Source organism: Pagrus pagrus (assembly GCF_965226575.1).
Source record: "Pagrus pagrus genome assembly, chromosome: 5".
In the NCBI taxonomy this organism is placed as follows: Eukaryota; Metazoa; Chordata; class Actinopteri; order Spariformes; family Sparidae; genus Pagrus; species Pagrus pagrus.
The window spans coordinates 4,591,657-4,612,094 of NC_140189.1; the positions used below are offsets into that span (position 1 = coordinate 4,591,657).

The 20,438-nt window shown below is 40.8% G+C and overlaps 1 protein-coding gene across 1 annotated transcript in view; it reads right to left on the reverse strand.

Moving 5' to 3' along the window:
- htr4 (5-hydroxytryptamine receptor 4) overlaps positions 1-19,951 on the reverse strand; it is a 175,458-nt gene extending 155,507 nt beyond the window's left edge. Inside the window, exon 1 of the mRNA XM_084352815.1 lies at positions 19,871-19,951. The gene's annotated coding sequence lies outside the window, so the exon portion shown is untranslated. The remainder of the gene's footprint in view (positions 1-19,870) is intronic.
- Positions 19,952-20,438: the final 487 nt, after the last annotated feature.

Sequence of the window (20,438 nt, forward strand, 5' to 3'; positions counted from 1 at the left end):
CGATGGGGTTTGTGTGCGTTTTTTATGTGATACGGGATGTGGTTACAATCTGATGAACCCAAACACGTGATAACGGGTCCAAACAGAACATCCGAACACTCAGTTTAGATGTAAACACACTATTCTCACACGCTGCCACACACAGACACAAGCTCGCTTTATTCCAACAATATATTCCTGTTTCCTTTGTGTCTATTTCTCGATATATTTTAGAAAACATGACATTGTTTTTTTAAAAAATGCTTCATCTTCTATTGTACCAGAAAATAATGACTTCTTCAACAGATTGAACTTTTCACACACATTTCATTAAGTCATCTCAGCGTTTTCTTTGCAGATATTCTAATAAGTGAGAGACGATTACATCTTCAGGGGTCTCTTCATCGTGCATAAAACATATAATTGTCTCCCTCCTGAGAGAAAACACAGTAGTTTCTAAAATCTAATCTGTGTTTCCTTTTTATATCTTAACACCCTGTTCCAACAGAGTTTGTTAAAAGGGAAAAGAGATGTGCAGCATGGTCTTACATTACTGTTCTTCGCTTTGCCTCCACCTTCTGTCTGCCTCTCTCCCAGTAAGAGCTCCAGTCTGCGCTGGTTAAGTCAGTCGGGTGTAAACAGCTCTCAGGGAGGCATTTTAACACCAGCTTGAGTTTCACACTCAAATTCCTGTCTGCATCGCTCACACACATTAAAACTGGAAAAAACACTGGAGACCTACAAGTACAAACAGTCATATCTCATAACCCCAACACCACCACCCGTCACCTCGGCTTATCGGGATGAAAATAGAAGCACTCAGACACAATGTGAACCATTTTGGTTCTTCCCAATGTTCTCATCCATCTATCTGCTCTGGTCGGACATTTATGAAAAATAAACAGTTCAGAGCTCAGTGCTTGACCCCTGGTCTCTTTAAAGCGTCGGAGTAAACAGCCGGTCCAGTATAGACCAAATAAGTCCAACAGTTCTTCAGACTGCGCAGCACTTCTGTAGTTTTCTGAGCTATTGATGACTCAGAGAAAAACAGATTTTCTTTTGAAAACCTTTAAAAAGTAACATGTTTCACAGTGGAAGCTGCTGCAGTGGCTAACTGGGTCAACTCAACTAAAGATTGAGTATGTTGTAGTGAGGGCTCATCTCTCTCTACATTCATTTTCCCTCCAAATTCAGGGATTTTAATGTTTTTCCATTACCATTTTTTCCAGCTTTTAGGAAGCTGAAACCACCTTGACTGAGCAATAAAGTCCATGGAGACGTTCCTTCACCTCCAAGTTCTTTACTGGCTCCTGGAGCTATTGGCTCCAGCACAAATTGTTTTGAATTCTATCCATCACCACTTTGTATGTTTATCTTGGTGGAAGGTTGAGGAACGGTTGGCATTAAGGATACTGCATGAAGAATAGTTGTGGCATTAAGGAGATATTACATAAGGCTTCAACAGTGTTTGATGGATTAACAGGTGCTCTCTCTTTTTTTTTTCTGAGCTTTCACACCGCGAATGAAAGCATCAAGCAGTTTTTCAAAGTGGACAACTCAACTCACGACAATGGCAACCTGTTGATCGTTTATTGTCACCCTGTATTATACAAAACCAAACACAAAAAACACAGACTACTTGGATTTTACCTCCCAGAACATGGGAGTCAATGGTCTACCATTGTCTCATTCAGTTAATTTGCTTGTAACTGCTGTGTTTTAGCATATTAATACATGTTAACGGACCGGATCAGACTGGACAGCAGCTGAGGTGAACCCAGTGAATGCGACCTCTCTCTCCCTTTCAGTGAGCTGGTCGGTGCTGTACTGTGACCCCAGAGACTCCCTCCCCTTGGTGTCATTTTTCTGCCAGTCGAAAATAAGCATTTTTTGTACAAAATTTTGGAACATGAAATTGCAAATTCACATCACTGCCAATGGGAATAGTCTCGATGCAACACACACTGCCCACTCAACACAACTCAATGTGCTTGTCCTGGATTTCAGTCTGTGTGAATGGTTTTGTGAGTTCTTCATGAACTGTATGTTTTGTACATTTTAATACAGTTTGCTTATATGCCTTTATTCCTACCATGATGTGTGTGTGTGTGTGTGTGTGTGTGTGTGTGTGTGTGTGTGTGTGTGTGTGTGTGTGTGTTGATTGCAGGTGGGCAGCCTTCAGAACAATGTTCACACACTTGTCAAGTCTCTTTGAAGTGAGCTTTGATGTAGAGCAGCTGAGAAACACACTTTAGGATTACAGTGATGTTTCATTTGGCCAGAGGGCTCTCACTTATCCACACACGCACACACACACACACACACACACACACACACACACACACACACACACACACACACAGCAGATGTTACAGACATCTGAGATGTTTGCTCATATTCAGTGATGAGTGAATGTAGCAGTCGGCTTTGACATGATTTTATTTCTTGATTTCCAATTCTGCCTCTTCATCGTCTTATCAACTTCTTTATACTGGTTGTTGTTTATGAGCTTTTACCCAACAACTACGATTCCCGGGGCTAATATTAAAACAAGCATAAGTATCAAAACCAATTGTATGATTACAAATTTAAATAGTTCATTATGGTGAATTCCTGAGCAGGAAAACACGGAAATATTTTTCAAATTTTCAACTTTTTCCTGTGTTAATCATCTTAATGCATCTATTAACTAATTCCAATCAATCACTCAACTAAACATGAACAATGTATCTACAGGCAACCAAACAATTGAGCATTTAAGTAGAACAATGGTTCTTATAATAAATGAATTCGGGATGCACCGATTGTGAAATTCTGGGCTGATACCGATACCGATGTTTAACAACAACTTGGCCGATGGCCGATGTCGATGTTTTTTCTTTCTGTTATTTATTCCTTTTTTTGTGCCACGGAAACATACAATTCTTTCAGCTCTTCATCACACTATCCTTGAATGAGCACAAATCCAATCAGACCAATTTATGAAACAAAAAAAACACCGTCATGGATTGCTAGTTAAAGTGTGTGTGCCATGCAGCCAAAACTAGCCAGACCACTGTCCAGCGATGCTGATACAGCGGAGTTTCTGTTTAGCAGGTAATCTCTCGTCTTTATTGTGGATGTTGTGACACAGATAAGTTTCATGCCGATGCTGCTTATGACTGTGAAAGCTGCCGTTAGTTTGTTTCTGTGTTATTAGATGGTGTCTGTCTGCAGTATTGTTAACACTTGTTTACTTGTTTGACGGAGACGTTAGCCTCTATGCTAGCATTGTAAGCTAACAACAAGCTAACATTGCTATCATGTTTAAACAAAATCAGCCTATGTATTTGCTCGTGGCAGCTAAATGAAGCAGCAAGTAAGATGAATGAAGGGATGGATGAAACAGATTTATTTCCGGATTTTTATCTTATTTGTCCGGATTTATTTCTCCATAACAACCTCTTGCCCGGGCACTGCTCAACTGTTTTGCTAACCCTCCTCCCGGTCTTGTCCGTTTGTTTTAAACGAAGCCTTTGCTAAATCAGTATGATGGATTATCATATAGGCGTTACGATGTGTGTATTTATGTGTCTTATCTGTCATAAACAAGATATTACGGTTTACGGACACGTTTGTGTCGCGGTCTGGTGCTACTCAGACAGCAGCTGGGACACACACAGCTGGTCCGAGACTCACACAGGTTTATTTTTCAGCCACAATGTGGAAGCGATCGTTGTGATGAAAGCTGACGGCAGCATATGTAAGTCTCTTGGCCCTCAATAACTTTTAGAAGTGGCTAACTTAGCTGCTGATAAATAGTAACTTATTACGTAGCTGTAACGTAACGTAGCTGTAACATGCTAATGACGTTACGCTAGCTTGGCTGTGGAGCTTAGCTGTGGACATTGTAATGACTTACAAGAGTTACGTGAGTCTCAACCTGCATTGTAATAACTTTACCTGTGAATCCGACATCGTTATTCGCATTCAAAGCTGGGCTGTATTTGGTTTCTGCCGGCTTGGTGCTCTTGTTGCTTGTTGCGGGAGGGGGTGTGTCGCGGGGCTCCGAGGGGAGAGCGATACAAGCTCGGAGGGGAGGGGTTAAGGAGCACAGAGGGGAGGGGTGTGTGTGGGGGGGGGGGGTGCTTTTTTCAAATATTTCTCAGATCGTAGACCAGAGCTTTAAATCAGGATATAAACATCGGCCACGGCCACGGCCATCGGCGAATGTCATTTTTATTTGCCGATGGCAGTTAACGAGGCAAACATCGGCCGATACCGATGTTCAGCCGATGCATCGGTGCATCCCTAAAATGAATACTTGACATATTTCTTCAGGTTATAATTAAGCAGTCCCTTACAGGACATTCATGGTTTCCCTATAAATCACACACCTCACTCATCAGGTAGTATTTTCCAGGAAACTACTTTCCAGGAAACTCCAGCAAAATTATTACAGAAGAAGAAAATTACAAAAAAAACAAAGTGAAACTTTAGTATTTCCATTTTCTGCTACTTTAAACTTCCATCCCAAAAAATCTATTTGATTACTTTATTTACTTGCAGATTCAGTGCTAATAAGCTATTCATTGTGATGATAACAAATCAGATAGTGTTGTCACAGCATTGAGCGAGACAACAGAATGGTGACTACAAACAGAGAAAGGATGCTGCATCAGAGCCTAAGTAGTGCATTTTAAATACTTTAATTTTATCAGCAGTCTGGCACGAAAAACACAGATACCGATAATCGGAAAAGGCTAAATATCAGCCCCCGGTAATCGGTGAGGCTGATACTCGGTCTACCCCATTAAGGGTGATTGAAAAGGTATTTGTTATAAAATGTATTAGGTCATAGAATACAACAGAGAGGTCAGAGGATCACCAATCAGTAGGATTCATCCTCTGGGAACGATTAATGTTTCTACAAAACTGTACACCAATCCTTCAAGTAGATGTTGAGATATTTTTCAGGATAACAGAAACTTTGATTTCTTGGTGGAAATAATTGTTGAATGGTTTGCATCTGGACCCACAGCAATGGACCGGCCGACATTGGCCCTTCTGAGAAAACATCTCTGCATCCATCAGGTTCGGGATTCTTGTGAGCGTAAAGATTTAATAAGCTTGAGCTCAAAAAATATTTTTGTAGCTTCAAGTTTTCCTTCCACAATCCTCGAGTAGCAGTTTGAGCTTCTCTCGCTGTCATTTTCCTGCCGTTTTCCTCTGCATAGCTTTTGGGTTTGATGTTAGAAGCTCGTTAACATCAAGTGTACCTCAACTTCTTCTCCCCTGGGTGAGCGTCCTCTCAGAAATGGAGTGGGTATCACGGATCGTTGCTCAGGTCACATCACCGTGTAACATTTGCTACGTGACTGAGGCAGAGTGCTCTCTAAGCCTGACTTTTTGAAAGACGTCACAGTCTCAGGTCTGCAACATTTCTGGGTCACAACCTAAAAGAAGGACTCTTAACCTATTCAGAATGGGCTGGATTTACAAGTTGTAGCCGTCCTACATAACTTAAGGTAATAAACTAAATACATTACAGAATCTAAATGTAGATTGAGGATAAGAGCAACAGCTAAATGGGTAAAATGTAAATGTGAAAGTAGACTGAGACTTCATTAAAATGGAAATGTGTGTGCTTGCATATTCTTTTAAATGAGAGAGAGAGAGATGAGGTCAGCAGCAGCAGTCTGGCTCTGTTAATCAGCGACCGAGCCAGAAACAAAGTCAGAAATCACAATCAAACCCATGTCTACTTTGAATTCACTTCATCAGCTTAACTTGAATAATGAGGTTTTGACAGAAAGGCTGAGTCACAGATAAAGTCAATAAAGCTTCTCTAGCTTGATCCTGCCTCAATCTGTGCCTATTATACGTAGTATTCTTATCACTGTAACATTTCAGGCTGTTGTGATTATTAAATTGGAGTCAACAATTGTCTTCCAAAATAATAAATAAAATTAAAACCCCAGATACCAGAAGACTGCAGACTGCAATTTTGAAGTCATGTCATGAGCTAACATGTGGCCAGAATTCTTTAGATATATTGAAGTCATAAGTCAGTGACCCCAACGCACCAATCCCTCTTGGAATATTCTTATCAAATACCAAATAAACTCTCTAAAATGTAATGATGTAAAGGTGCAGTATTTCAGAATTGGCCATGTGTCAACTTAATTCTCAAAACAAATAGGGAGCAGCATATTGCTAGAGTAACCACTAACTGCTGCTAACTGTAGCGGCAGTTAGCTAGTTAGCTCAGTTATCCTTGCAGCTAGCAGTCCAGAATGGGAGTGAGAGTAATAATAATAATAGTAATACATACATACATAGACGTCATTATGTCCAAATAATGTCAATGTCACATTTTGTAGATCATTTTAGTTAAATTTTGAATGTTTTCAACTAAACTACTATTTCACCTTTATGAGATGAGATATGAAATATCCAAATATTTAAAAGGTGCAATGTTTATGATTTTTAGTTGAAAACATTCAAAAATTAACAACATTTCAACAGAATGTGAAGAACAGTTCTGTGTACTGTGTTGCAAAGATATCTACTTAAGTTGGCATGCTAACCATCTAGCCCCAGCCCATCCCGGTCCAAAGCTCATGTGCGAGCAGTGTGTAAACCAACACTCCCCAGAGTCTGAGCTAACTAGCTAACAACAGCTCTTTTGCAATTGCTTTATTTAGGGTCAGGAAATGGAGATGCACTTTGTAAAACACAAAGTAAACAAAAACTCTAAAGTGTACTGGTTACATGAGAACAAACCAACATAAGAATCAATCTATCAAAAAAGACATTTGTAAAGATCTAAATGAAGATTATTTTACACCATGAATGCATCTTACAACAGCTAAATGATCTGAATGAGGTTTCTCTGTAAACACTGAGATAATATCAGTTTGGGTGAAGACATTCAATCTCTCTTGAATCTGTCACAGGTGGCTGCTGAAACACAAAGTTATGACATCAGTGTCAGCAGAAAAGGCAAATGAGTCATTGAATTGCAAATGGACAAATTATGCAAGATTCTCTGACACTGGATGGCAGAATATGAGCAAAGATAATTATACTATGGCTGCAACTAATGATTAGTTTAATTCTCAATTAATCTGTTATTTGTTTGGTCTATAAAAAGTCAGAAAATATTGAAAAATCAAATGTTTAGAGTCACAAATTTCTGTTCATGTTCAATGTATCATTATTCTAATTGTCAACGTAAGAACTTTATGGTCATGCCACAACTGTCCCTATCTGACCACTGTCTACTAACATTTTTTAAAAGGTCCAGGAAATATCAAAGTAAGCACAGCACTTTACCCCCTTGTACCACCATAAAGTACAAATGGATAGGAACAACTCCCTTGGGATCTCCTACAAACAACCCAAAAATTGCCAACAAGATCCACAACTTCCTTCAAAGACGACAGATATGATGTAAACCAAGCTGCTGCAAGATGAAACGACACTACAGAGGCCCATCACGTATGTCCCAAAAGAGAAAGAACACAGTTAAAGGAAGAGGTTATAACCTCATGATAAAAGAAGAGTCAGGGAAGAGCAAACAAAAAGACCTCAGAGGTATTGTTCTTTGTGTTTCAGCTTGAAGAAAGCGCCTGAGACTTATTGGAGATGAAGGCTAGACCCTACCAGCCTGCAGCCTGCATGCATAAATAATGAGGGAATACATTTGCTTTCTCATATTTTGGGAATTTAGCTGACGCTCTCATCCCTTGTGACTTAGAGTGTGTATGCAAGCACAATGAATTCAACTCCAATAACGCCAACTTTACAAAAACACAAAAGCAAAGTGTGCACAGGTCTAAGTTCAAGAGTTCTGAGACTAAACAGAGAATAATTTCACTGAAAAGTTGAGAATGAGCATCTCAAGGCTGAAAGACCTTCAAGTTAAAGGTAGCCTATCAGGTGTTTTGAACTGACTCCCAAAATGACTTACAATATGTTACTGTCCCCACAATGGCACCAAAATGATGACATATAACATTGGAGAGTACCAGCAACAGGCGAACCGGGCCAGACATTTGTTGTCACATGGTTAACATTGTGAAACAGTCACAGTTTGGTGAGGTTTCAGCAGAAAAACTACTTGTAGTAACCATAAACATACATTAAGTATGTGACATAGTTTAAGTACATTGTATAAATCAAATTAAAGGCTGATTTTTGAGTCTCAGTCCCGACTTGTCAAATACTGATGCTTTGGTTTTTCCAACTCGTCAATATCTGAGTAAAAAAATAAAGTCCCTCCATCCTCCCTCACACACCCACACAGACCCACTCAGGACTGCTTCACTGAATTGTGCAATATAAATAATAACAATATGTGCAAAATATTTTATATTTTGTTTAGTATTTTATGTTTACACATTTCATTTATCTTATTTATATGTATAACACTTGCTGCTGTTTTTATCCTGTACTATGCTGAGGCTACTGCAACAAAATTTTGTTCCGATCTGCACTATAAGGTGAAATTTGAATGACAATAAAGAAAAGTCTAAGTCTAAGTCTAATCTGACACTTGGGGATGGCAGCTGACCCGACCTAAAATCAACTTTTCTTACAAAAAGGACCTTTAATTCCATGATGACTTTGGTTTTTGCACAGAACACGAACAGCTGTCTCTTAAGTGAAAGTCCTATGCTTTTTTGTCCCAACATTCAACCCCATCTGCATCACCTGACTTCCTCCTTTGCTCCCGTCATAATAACTACGGCCTCCAGAGGTTGGCACATAACAATCAATGTCAATATAGGTCGTAATAGCCTACTTGAACACGAGCTATACAGCTGTGTCTCTCAAGCGTATGGGCTGTTTAATCTCATTATTAGAGCTACTATAAAGATGAAACTAATCTGATCGGTTGGGTAAGTTTCACTTGCAACGCTAACTGGCTAACTAGAAAAATTACACTATGACTAGAACCAAGTTAAACAAGCTAGCTACCTTTAAAGCAAAGTAAAGTACTTTTTAGGTTCACAGCAACAACCACGCATGATAATATTCGACCATTTTCACCTGTTCCACTTCCTTCAAACCCTATTACACTTACATTTTGGTTTTATTGAACACAGTGCACGTCTTTACTGCCAATTCCAGGAAGTCAGGTTGGTGCCTGTTTTGACATTTTCAGATAAAATGGAGAACAATGTCATATAAAAGCAGTAGTCATAAAAGAGTAGCAGAAATAAAAAGTATAAAGAAGGAAATAAATAGACGGATGGATACTTCAGTTTAATGTTGTTCAGCCGGAAGAACTTTGTTTAGCTCCACCCACTGAAGATTACCAGAGCCGATGCGATTATTTCTGCCTCTGAGAAATATCTGTATTACTGAATCAAATCTATGTGTACAGTTTGATATAAACAGCTTTAAAAGAAAAAAAAATATCGCCGGCTAATTCACTGCCAGAGGAGAGCATGAAAACATTTAGGCGGCAAGATCCAATTAATCTGCATCCGAAAGTCATTTTAGGAGTTAAGCTCTGCCGGATTCATTATCACCGCCTGTTAGGGACGCACAAACACACACAAACACACACTACAAAACAGATAGAGACATACGTGTGTGTAGTGTACATCAACATAAATCAACAAACTGACACAAATGTCAAAAAATTAATTATATTGAATCATAAGTTGTGTTCATGGTATTGTGTCCTTGCTTATGTTCCACTCCTTCTTCAGTCGTCATTCTCACACCTGACATCTCTCAACTGAACACATCAGTAACATCCAGCAGTAAAAATCTATTAGAAAAAGAAAAACACATCCATTAATGGAGTTTTGACATTTTCTATCACGCTGTCATAACACTCCTCTGCTGAGTTTTTGGCTGAATGGAGTTGTCACTGCACGAACAGACGCGCTCTCTGACTGCCGGAGGTGAAACACCAAAAATAAATACAGACTCTCTCTCTTCAACACTAAACCACTGTCTCTCACCCGTCTCTCTCACTCTCTGTTTCCCTTTTCTGCCCTCCGCTCTCGTTTCTCTCTCACATCCTTTTCTCTTGTTCATGAACTCTCGCTGCACTCAGCTCATCTCTTGAACCACCCATCTGTGTGTGTGTGTGTGTGTGTGTGTGTGTGTGTGTGTGTGTGTGTGTGAGAGAGACTTTAACCCTGCCTGCTACATAATGCCTATTCATCATCCACCAACTCTCTCTCTCTCTTCTTTCCTCTTCATGTTCCTTTGTTGTCTCTTACATTATGACACATTGAACAGGTCATGAGAGTAATTTCCTGTGCAGCAGAAGACTTAAAACAGCCTGTGTGCATTCATGAATGGAGACAGTTGTAAGACAGTCAACAAGTCCTTCACACTGAGTGACAAATTATGGTGTTTGCCAAAACACAAAGTCTAAAACCCCCTCTCCAGATGTCTTTTTGACTTCAGATTTGGAGGGCTACATTTACACCCACTTCACTCAGTGTTTGTCGAGGTGTGTGGAGGTCAGAAAGTCTGCATGGTTTGAACAACAATAAACGGCTTCAAGGAGAGAATCAAGTGTGGCTGCTGAGTAAGACTTTGGAAAATGGTTGCCTTCCAGCGTGGTCAGACAACACGTCCTAAGAAGGAGCTCTTCACGAGCATACCTCCACTTTTAGGCTACTAACGGGGCTTGGATAATGCAAAGGACAGTTCTTGTTTTACGGGCCTACAGGCTGAATTTTACAACCCTTTTTGGAGACAGTGTGATAGCAGTATAACTTGGAGCACCAGTGTGATAAACATGTGCCTATTTTTCTGGTGTCGCTAAGCTGTGACATTTCAAAAATATAACTGGTCAGTTTCAATGATGGTCCTTGAACAATGTTAATAATGATGTTCTGGGAACACCAGAACGGGGCTATGAGATATGCGGCCATTCTGAGGGAAACACTGAAGTATTCGCCTTTATTAGAGAGCCAACAGTGGAGAGCAGATCGTAAATGAGGGAACAAAGGTGGTCAGACAGCCTCGAACTGGGGACACTGGGTTTACATGGTCAGAGCCCTAAACCCCTTGGCTACCAAGGTCACCATGTCAACAGATATTTTGATTAATTATGTTGGTCGTTAGTCAACCAGAAATGCCAAAACTTCACTGGTTCTACCTTCTTGGATTGGAGGATTTGTTTTTTATTATCGTAAATATGTTCGGGTTTTCTGACATTTCATTGACTGCGTTTAAAAAATTCATTGAAAGATTAAACTGATAATGGCAGCACCTGCAGCCACACTTATCTCTTACAACCTGACTGAATTTGCAAGACTAATGTCAATGTCATGACGAGAACGTAAATCTCTCTTTTATCTTGGAGTTCATTCTGTTCTGGCCTCTCTCTCTCTCTGCTGTCTTTGTGTGAAGCTAAAGGTTAGACATGAATGGAGGCAGGTTACACTACTGCACACACACACGCACACACGCACACACACACACACACACACACACACAATGAGTTCACCCAGTGAGGCTGATAATGAAATCAAACTGACTCCTTCTCACTCGTGACTTCTCTCTTTTTTTTTGAAAACCTCTCTGGAGTCGCTCTGATTCCTCCTACACTGTCAGCTCTCACCAGCCTGAATCCGACTAAGGTCGGCGTGATATCAGAGCCTCGCTGTGCTCAGCTGAAGCTGCCTTCAGAAGCAGATCTGACAGCGGAGCGCGTCAAGGACTGAAGGTAATTACCTCTATTCAGCAGCTTCGATGAGCACAACAGGCTGAGTGGATGGGAGAGATTCTGACGCTGCTCAACAATATGCAAATCACAGCTTCTGGCCCGACACTGCATTCTCATGTTTGAATTAGGCAGTGTGTGCCTGTGTATGAGTACTTCTTTCTTCATACAAAATACTCCTGCATGTTAAGTAAAGTGCTGGCTTTGAGGCAGCTGACTCACGTGGATCAGATTTACCGAACCATAAATTCTCAAATGAGAGCTGGTGCTTAAATAATGCTCAGGTCTCAGTTATACCTACACTGTTCACATAAAAAAGATATAACATTTTAAAACCTTTATTATATTGTACAAGATTCCCAAAGCATGATTTCAATCAGTAAATCAACCTCATGTCGTGTTATAACCACTCAGCTGGACGTTTCTTTTTTCTCTGCAGTTGTGATTAAAAATAAACTGTAGTTCAAAAAGGGAAAAATCAGAGGCACTCCTCTGGAGATAAGTCTTTATTTAGATGGCTATTTCATGGCGAATTCTAAAAAACATTAACTGAACATGTCAAAAATGAGCTGAGTAGCAACCAGCGGCACAAACAGCCTTCTTAGTAAGAATTTCAGTATAAAAAAGCCATCTAAAGGCTTTTTGACCTTTTTGCCGGAAGAGTGTCTTGGATTTTTCTCTTTTTTGAACTACAGTGTTCCCTATAAAACAGCACTGTCATCACATTTTGTTTGAACTATCTGAGCACTGCACAGCAATTCTGGTTTTACTTCATTTTTGTATCTTTGCCCTTCGTTTTGATTGGTTATAACATTGCACTGATCAAAGTACGTAAAAGTACGCAACATGTGGCAACAAAGACCAACTCATGTGTAAACCCGTCGTGATGTCACCCACTGGTTTGTGGACTACCATTTTGAAGCCAAGAGGGTGGAGCTGGGAGGATAGAGCCTGAGGACACCTCGTGGTAGCAACTTGTCAATTACAAGTTAGCCACGCCCTGAAGCATAACCTGCTTTATCTATTTTACCCTAAATTAGAGAAGACTTGAAACTAGAGATTGGGACCATGAACTTATCAGAAAACTGTTACTGAGGTTATAAATCAAGTGAGAAAGAGAGTCATTTCCTCATAAGCTTACATACGATTTGACCTCTTTCTGCAACCAGTAGAGTCACCCCCGCTGGTTTAAGGCACTTCTGCGTTGGCTCCAATATTCAGACCCGGAAGTTATGTCAGTATTATAAACAGTCAAAGGTCAGACTGCAGGAAACATGATCAGATGTGTTTTAAACATGCCAAAAGTTTATCCAGATGATCAACACCACTTTTATTTGGGTAAAATTTGTGGGTAAAAATCCCAGTGTTTTGGTTTGGGTAATAATTTCACTGTTCATGTCGCATATTCACACATAACAGTGTCACTAGTGTCGGCGTGCGTGTGTTGCCTGGCTTTCAGTACGGGCTGTTTAAATGCAAATGCTGCAATCGATCAAGCTTTTGATTTAAATGCATTTAATTATGCAGGCCGACACTTAAGCACTTAACTGTCAACCTGTCAGGTGTGAAGACTACAGCAGTCCAGAGAGAGGGAGAGAGAGGAGGCTATTGATTCTTAGCAGATGGTCTAGTGTGTGTGTGTGTGTCTGTGTGTGCGTGCGTGTGTGTGTGTGTGTGTCCAGCAGATTCAGTTATTGACCTAAACTGCTGGATTGTTGCATAAGCTCATTTTGATGAGTCTAAGCAGCAGAGGGTGAGAGACCCAGAGAGGGAGAGAGAGAGAGAGAATGAATAATATGTACAAAACATCTCCAACTCAAAATCTTTATCTCTCAGCTGACTGAACATGTTTTTTTCTTTCTTTTATGGACTCTGTATGAACCTCAATTAAAACACTTGGGGACAAAGTCAAAAATAGACGATCATCGAGCAGCACACGGTGGTTTCTGAGTACTTGTAGATGTGTGCATGTCATAGGCTATCAGGTCTGTGTGAATTTTTTGCCACATTTCTCATAAATTTTGCATTGGCAGATATTTTGGGGCTCTCTCGCCACCCAAAACTAACCCCAATCTCCAATTCCTGCCGGCAGCTCCAATTTTTTTTCTGTTTTCAAGTGTGGCGTTGTGCGCACAGTCCATCTTCCCGTTCCAGAGTCAGAATTATAACAACAAGAATGGCTATTAGCATTGATGAAAACTGACACAGTTTTACAGATTTTGTGGGTGAACTTTCTTTAACGATTGTGAGAAGTCTTTGATTTCCCCAAATACTACCACAGCTTCCATGCTGACTGGCACATAACACTAAAGTTTTGTTTTGCTAAAACAAATAAAAACTCAATATGTTCATTAGTCATTAGTGCAATTTGCAAAATATCCAAATAAAAAGTACAAATAAACTACATGCAATAGATAAAGCTGGGAGAAATTACCATTATTATTTTAAAAAAAAACTTCGTCAGACACACCAACTGCTTACATCGCCACTTCTCCCTGCAGGATATAAACATCCCACGATTGCCTCCATTGGCACTGAACCGTGTGGGTCAGCATTATGTTTGCATATGTGCAGAATTTGTAGAAGACTGGGGTTTGAATTTTTATTTTGCAAGCACACTATGGCACAAGTCCTGACTCTGCAACAGAAAGTCACACAGCTTAGGAGCACCTTACAAACTTATCAATATCCAGACGCTACATAACATTCATTCTAACAATACACCAACCACAGTCTCATTGGTGTCGAGGCTTAAATCTTTAACATGTCATCTTTAGTATCTCCATGTGTACCAGTCCAACACAAGTGGTGGAGTTCAGTCAGACTTTACATCAAGTCCCTGACTGCAAGTAATGACAGTGAAAGTGCTGAGAGAAAATACATGAATGTCAGCTGCTGCTGTTCTGTACCATGTGTACCACCCTGTATGTTACCACACTAATCAGTACTCGAATTGAATTGAATCGAATCGAATCTGTATTGACCTTTCTAAACAATACTAACACATTAACTGACTCAAAGTATAACCTATACTTGCACGCTGGTGACAGAAACAGCAGGATGCTAAAGGGGACAGTCAGACTGTTCATATGAGTGTCAGGAGAATGTCACTGTCTTCAAATTACTGTTGAGAAAAGCTTGAATTATCCCCAAAAAGTGCAAGTCAGCGCTCAGATTTAAGCTCTCAAGAGACGTACATTACTCATAATCCCCCCCCCACACCCTCCTCAATCCACAGCTTTTCAAAGCTCTCAACAAATTTCATAACATTGTTTTGATGAGCTGAACCATAAGGTTAAAGTCCAACAGCTTTTACAAACCCTTGAACATAACTGCTGCTAGCACACAAGTCTAAACGACCTGATGGTATAAGCCCTACCCAGGAAGAAACTGGAGAGAAACTCTGTATGCTAAGATGTTAGCTCTAAGATCTTGACAAGTCGGTACAGTCAAGGTTTGTTTCTGCAAGTATATGGCTGAATCCTAATGTCCGCCCTCTGGACTCGCAAACTGATCCTCCCTGGACTCGTTGTACATTCTGTGATGTGTTAACTGTAATCACATAAAAGCCTCCGATGGCGGGAGACTGCAAGGAGACACTCCTAAAGACTGCCAGTAATAAAATTCATTTTTATTACCACTATCCACCTTATTCCTAGCCCCCAAGATACCTTGTGGAAATGATGTGCCATGTTTTCCATGGTAACAGGAGGCTAATCCTCTTTGTTTGCGGTATCATTAATTCAAGAAGATCTAGGATTAGTGACTTTATCGAGTTAATATTACTAAAACTATTATTATTGCTTAGCCCACTTAGCTAGGGCCTCGAAAGTGCCGCAGGTGCGTCGGTTATTATGATACTTGTAACTAAGATAGTGTTTACTTCAACATATTTCTGTATCATATTGTGGATGAATATTATCATCCAAGTAACATTTAATATGTCTGTATTGCGATGAATTGTGGAAAATAAATCTGTGATCTCCAGTGAAGTCTGCAGCCCAAGCGGACTCTCTGAAAGCTGGCACAAAGTCCACTTCATAACCCTTGTGGACTGGATGAATTGTGGGTTTAGCACTTGCAGAATTCTGAGGAATGCTCCCACAACGATTAAGGCAAAATAAAATCTTTCTTCTGCCCTCTAGTGGACACAAATCATTCAAAGCAGCTTGAAAAAAACAAACTAAAAAAGAATCAACTGAAGCAGTTTAGTGGATGAAAATGGAAGTCTGATGATTTCCAACCAACGGTGCATCTGGGAACGATCGTTTACAAGTTCTGGTTGGCTTGTGTTTGTGGGGAGAGAGCCCAATGTAGCACAATATGAAAATCCACCAAGACCTACCACTATTACAATTTTACAAGAAAAGATTTATGTGACTCTACAATTTCTTCCATTTGACCACATCTGGGTCACACAGTTATCATAGCTCATCCTCCCCCAGAACTTTGTGGGGGATCCTGAGGCCTTCCCAGGCCTGATGAGATAATCTAATCTCTCCAGTGTGTTCAGGGTCTTCCCGGGGGTCTCCTCCCAGTTGAACACACTTGTCAGAACAAATGATAAGTTCTCCCCAAGAGTTGCCAGATATTTTATCCCCAGACTTCTCTCTAATCAGCTGCCAAAGACAAAGTTTTTAATACAAACATGAAGCAAAGAAAAGTGAGTGATTTCTAAAGCTATGAAAATCAAATGTTTTGCATTTTGCTTCATGATTGACAAATGGTTAGTTATATTAAATGGTCTGCCAATCAGCCAATCAATCTGTGTGATTAAGATGAAAGAAATGGACTGCTCTGATGTGAGGATCAAACTCAAAATGTGGTGTCATGGCAACAAACTGAACTGGACAAAGTCAGGGCTCCTTAAAGGCTTTATTCAAAACCCAGTGCAAACACAGCCGTCGGTCCACATGCAGACACTGACACACACATTTATGCACATCGACAAACAAGCATAGTTTCGAGGTAATAGCAGGCTGACACAGACCTGCCAAAAAAATGCAACAGCACAACTTCAGTTCTGCAGAAACGAAAAGCGATAAGAGTCGAAATAATCACAGGTGCATCTGCAGAAGAGCTTCTTGTTATAGTGTGGGAGGAGAGATTCACATTCACAAGTCAATTCAAGAAAAACTGGAGAGGTGCGGCTGCTCAGCGGCTAGTTTCTATTCATCTCTCCTAAAACAAGACATTTTGTTTTCCTGATACCCCTGTGTGCGCTCTTGACTAAAACTTTATTGTTCCAGTTTAAATAAAGGTTATGTGCACCGGTGTGTGCTTTCCTACATGCATCTCCAACACATACTCACGCCTGAACCACAGAATAGGTTGGTTAATGTTAACGAAACGACAAATGACGACACATGCGGCAGTTGACGTGTATCAGTGATAAATGTGGTGAAAAAAAATGACTGTCTGCCAATACTGTCTGATTTTAGGGGTTTAAACAGGTAAAAGGGCACACAGAGAGCAGGTCAGATGATGCAGAGTCGTAAAGACAATTACAAAAGAAATCAAATCTTTATTCTAACCCAAGTCACGTTAATTACAGTCTAATTTCCAAGTATAAACCTAATCAATATTGCCTATAACTTCAATTACATAAATGTCATTCCAGATTACCTTATAAAGTGCAAACCAAGACAAATAATTTGCTATTACCATGTCAGCGATGTGTAGATCACAGTAATATATCACTAATGAGGAAAATATAACATTGTCTGCAGCGGTCCCCCAGCAGCAGAGACGGTAAGTGCTGTGCCCATTTATGCACGAGGCACAGCAGCTTAACTTGATTGATTATTTAAATCTCGGGACACGCCGACAGGATCAGTCAGGATCTAATGTTAATTGATGTTCTGCTTTCTTTGTCACATCGAAAAAGGTCACACACACTACACATTCATACGCTGAAATTGTTTAAATTGTTGTTTAGTAAAGCAGCTGTCATCCTGATAAATCCTGAGCTCCATCAGAGCTCTGTAAAAAATATTTATTTCAGAAGCTACATTTTTACTTTATTTTCCAGAGCCCGACCAATATATCAGTTGCCAATAATATCTGCCATTATTGGCCTATGACAGATATATCGGTATTGGTGTATATGTTGCCCGATATGTGCTGATATGTCAAAACTTTATTTAAAACAATAAGGTTAATTGTTTAACTGTAAAATATCCTGCCTCTGTTATCTATCTTTGTCACAAGTATCTGAAAACAACGCGAGAAATGATTGCAAAAAAAATCAGTTTTGCCTAGACAACATCTTAATCCCTACGTGCAGTTTTGGCTCTGGCCACTAGCAGGTGCACCGAGCCATGTGCACCAAACAGCACCAACTGCACCTCTGATAAAATTTGGGTGTGTCTGATCCATCCATACCAGCCTTTAAACTACATTACCTGACTTTCTACCCTGCTCCCATCATAATCCCTACAGCCACTAGAGTTCGGCGCCTAACAATAAACATAACTATAGATCATAATAAGCTGCTTTCACAGATGACCTATGTGGGCATTTTTTTGGAGGAGGACAGTCTGGCAGATCTTACATAAGCAGGAAAGAAACTTCTCAAAAGAAACTTCCCAGCCAAAAATTGATTTTTAAGCCATGTTTTAAGGCAGTGGTTTAAAATCAATCTGAGGAGTCCCCATGCCCACGCTGAGTCAATGCAAATGACCCAAAGTCATTTGCATTGACTGAAACATTACAAGTCCTCTGGCTGCGTTCCAACCCATCTCACATGGCTCTTTATCTTCAGGCTCTGAGTGGTGGTGGGCAAGCTGGAGAGAGTGTGGACTGGGAATGACACAGCCGCGATCCTCCAATCATCATATCAGTCGCTGTAACTGCACACTGTACCTGCACCTTTGATCGAGGCTGGACGGCTCCCTGCAGCGCGTCTGTTCCAGAAATATTACATAATAATCTGAGCCCTGAAGTAACTGCACTGTAAAACAAGTCACGGGCATGGGAAGTGTTTCAGTTACGAATGACATGAAGACACTTCAGAACTGTCATACTGTACGCCCGGCGATGTGTGAAACACTGAATGTCAAACTGCAGCTGTCTGTTTGTGATATTATACAGCTTTCAAATGTTTTACAAGTGAGAGAGAGACACAGGGCTCATTTTAGAGTAATATTATCCTGTAAAATGTAAAAAAAAAAAAAAAAAACAGCCAGGAGCCCATGAGAATTGTACTTATTCCTACCTAAAAAAAAGAACTTACAATTGTTACAGCCTTTAAAAGCAAACTGTGACGTGTTGCATTTGCATTGCACCAACCAGTTTAGTAAAAGAAGGTGTTGTCAGGGTGAATCCAGCAGTGGAAATGTATGTTCAAGGGAAATTTAAATAAAAAGCTCATTTAGAAACTGAATCCATTTAAGTTCTGTCATAAAAAAAATAGCAGCATCACAAAAGAGCAGAGGGAGAGAGAAAAACCTCAAATACAACAGCACAAATTACTTAATTGAGAGTAAAAATCAACAATCAAGCGCGCAACGTACAGAAAAACTCCCAGTTATCCAAAAAAATCACTGATTTTCCACCGCTTACTGTTCACTTACAGGATCCAGAGGGTCGCTCCTGCTTCACACAGCATGTGACAGCTGACAGTCCATCTACTCTGTGGATCTATAGCCCTCCTTATCGATGGATTACTGATCGGAACAGAGAGGGCGAGGCAGGCAGCGGCACGGCAGCTCTGCAGCCTCACACCACCGGAATCACATGTTTGGAAAACTATGTTGTTCACACAGGTCTCAACAAATCGATTTGGGGTGGGGGAAGTGGAGCCTCTTCACGTGGAGGTCAAAAGCCTCCCATGAAAACGATTTAGTCTGGAATATTTCAAGCAAACTTTGGCAACTAGAATCTGCAGAAAATGCAGTAAAACGGTATTATAATGATGTCAAAAAGCCACAGAAATTAGAATAAGATCCCTTTTAAGAGAATGATTTGGTTCATCTAATGTGGGAATTTTAATGTGGGGGTTCCAGATGCCTCCAAGGTGTCTTTAAAGTCACACGTGTGCGCCATGAACTTCAAATATCGGAAGGAATATAAGAAAATTGATTTCTACATTTGAGGTAGGTCACACTTCCTGTGCCTTGTCCACAGAGGTCAAACACTCACACCTGGAGACAAACAAACGAGTACAGTAGTCTGACAATCTGCGCCAAAAAAGCGGATTTAACTCACCATTTCCTTGTGGAGACGCCGGGTCCTGGAAGCATGTCACGACACTAAATCCCCATGAGCCGCAATCACATTGTCCTCCAGTCCGAGCTCAAGGAGAAACTAATTACTGAAGCTGGAAAGAGAAAGTACAGTAGCCCGGGTTGGTGCCGACTCTCGAGAGTGTGGAGAAGTGTCCGTGCGCAAAAGAGCAGCGGGCGAGGGGAGACGCTCGGTGCGCGCCTGGAGACACCGGGGGGAGAGAGAGAGGGACAGCCGGGGGAGAAGTGGGGAGACCTCGTGGAGAGCCCTGGGAGGGTTCGCGGGGAGGTGAGGACACCCGGCAGATATTTGGAGAGACAGCGCGGACTGAGCGGAGCCAGCAGCGGAGATGTGAGCTGTGCCGCTCTCTCAGCGGACATTAACCCGCGCTGGTCTAGTCCCTCCTCTTTTAGCCCTGAAGTGAAGGAAGCATCCCTCTCTCTCTACCTCTCTCTTTCCCTCTCTCTCTCTCGCTCTCTCTCTCTCTCTTCTGTCATTGTCCCTCTTCATCTGTCCAACATGATTCATTTGGTTGCGCTTGTGTGTCGCT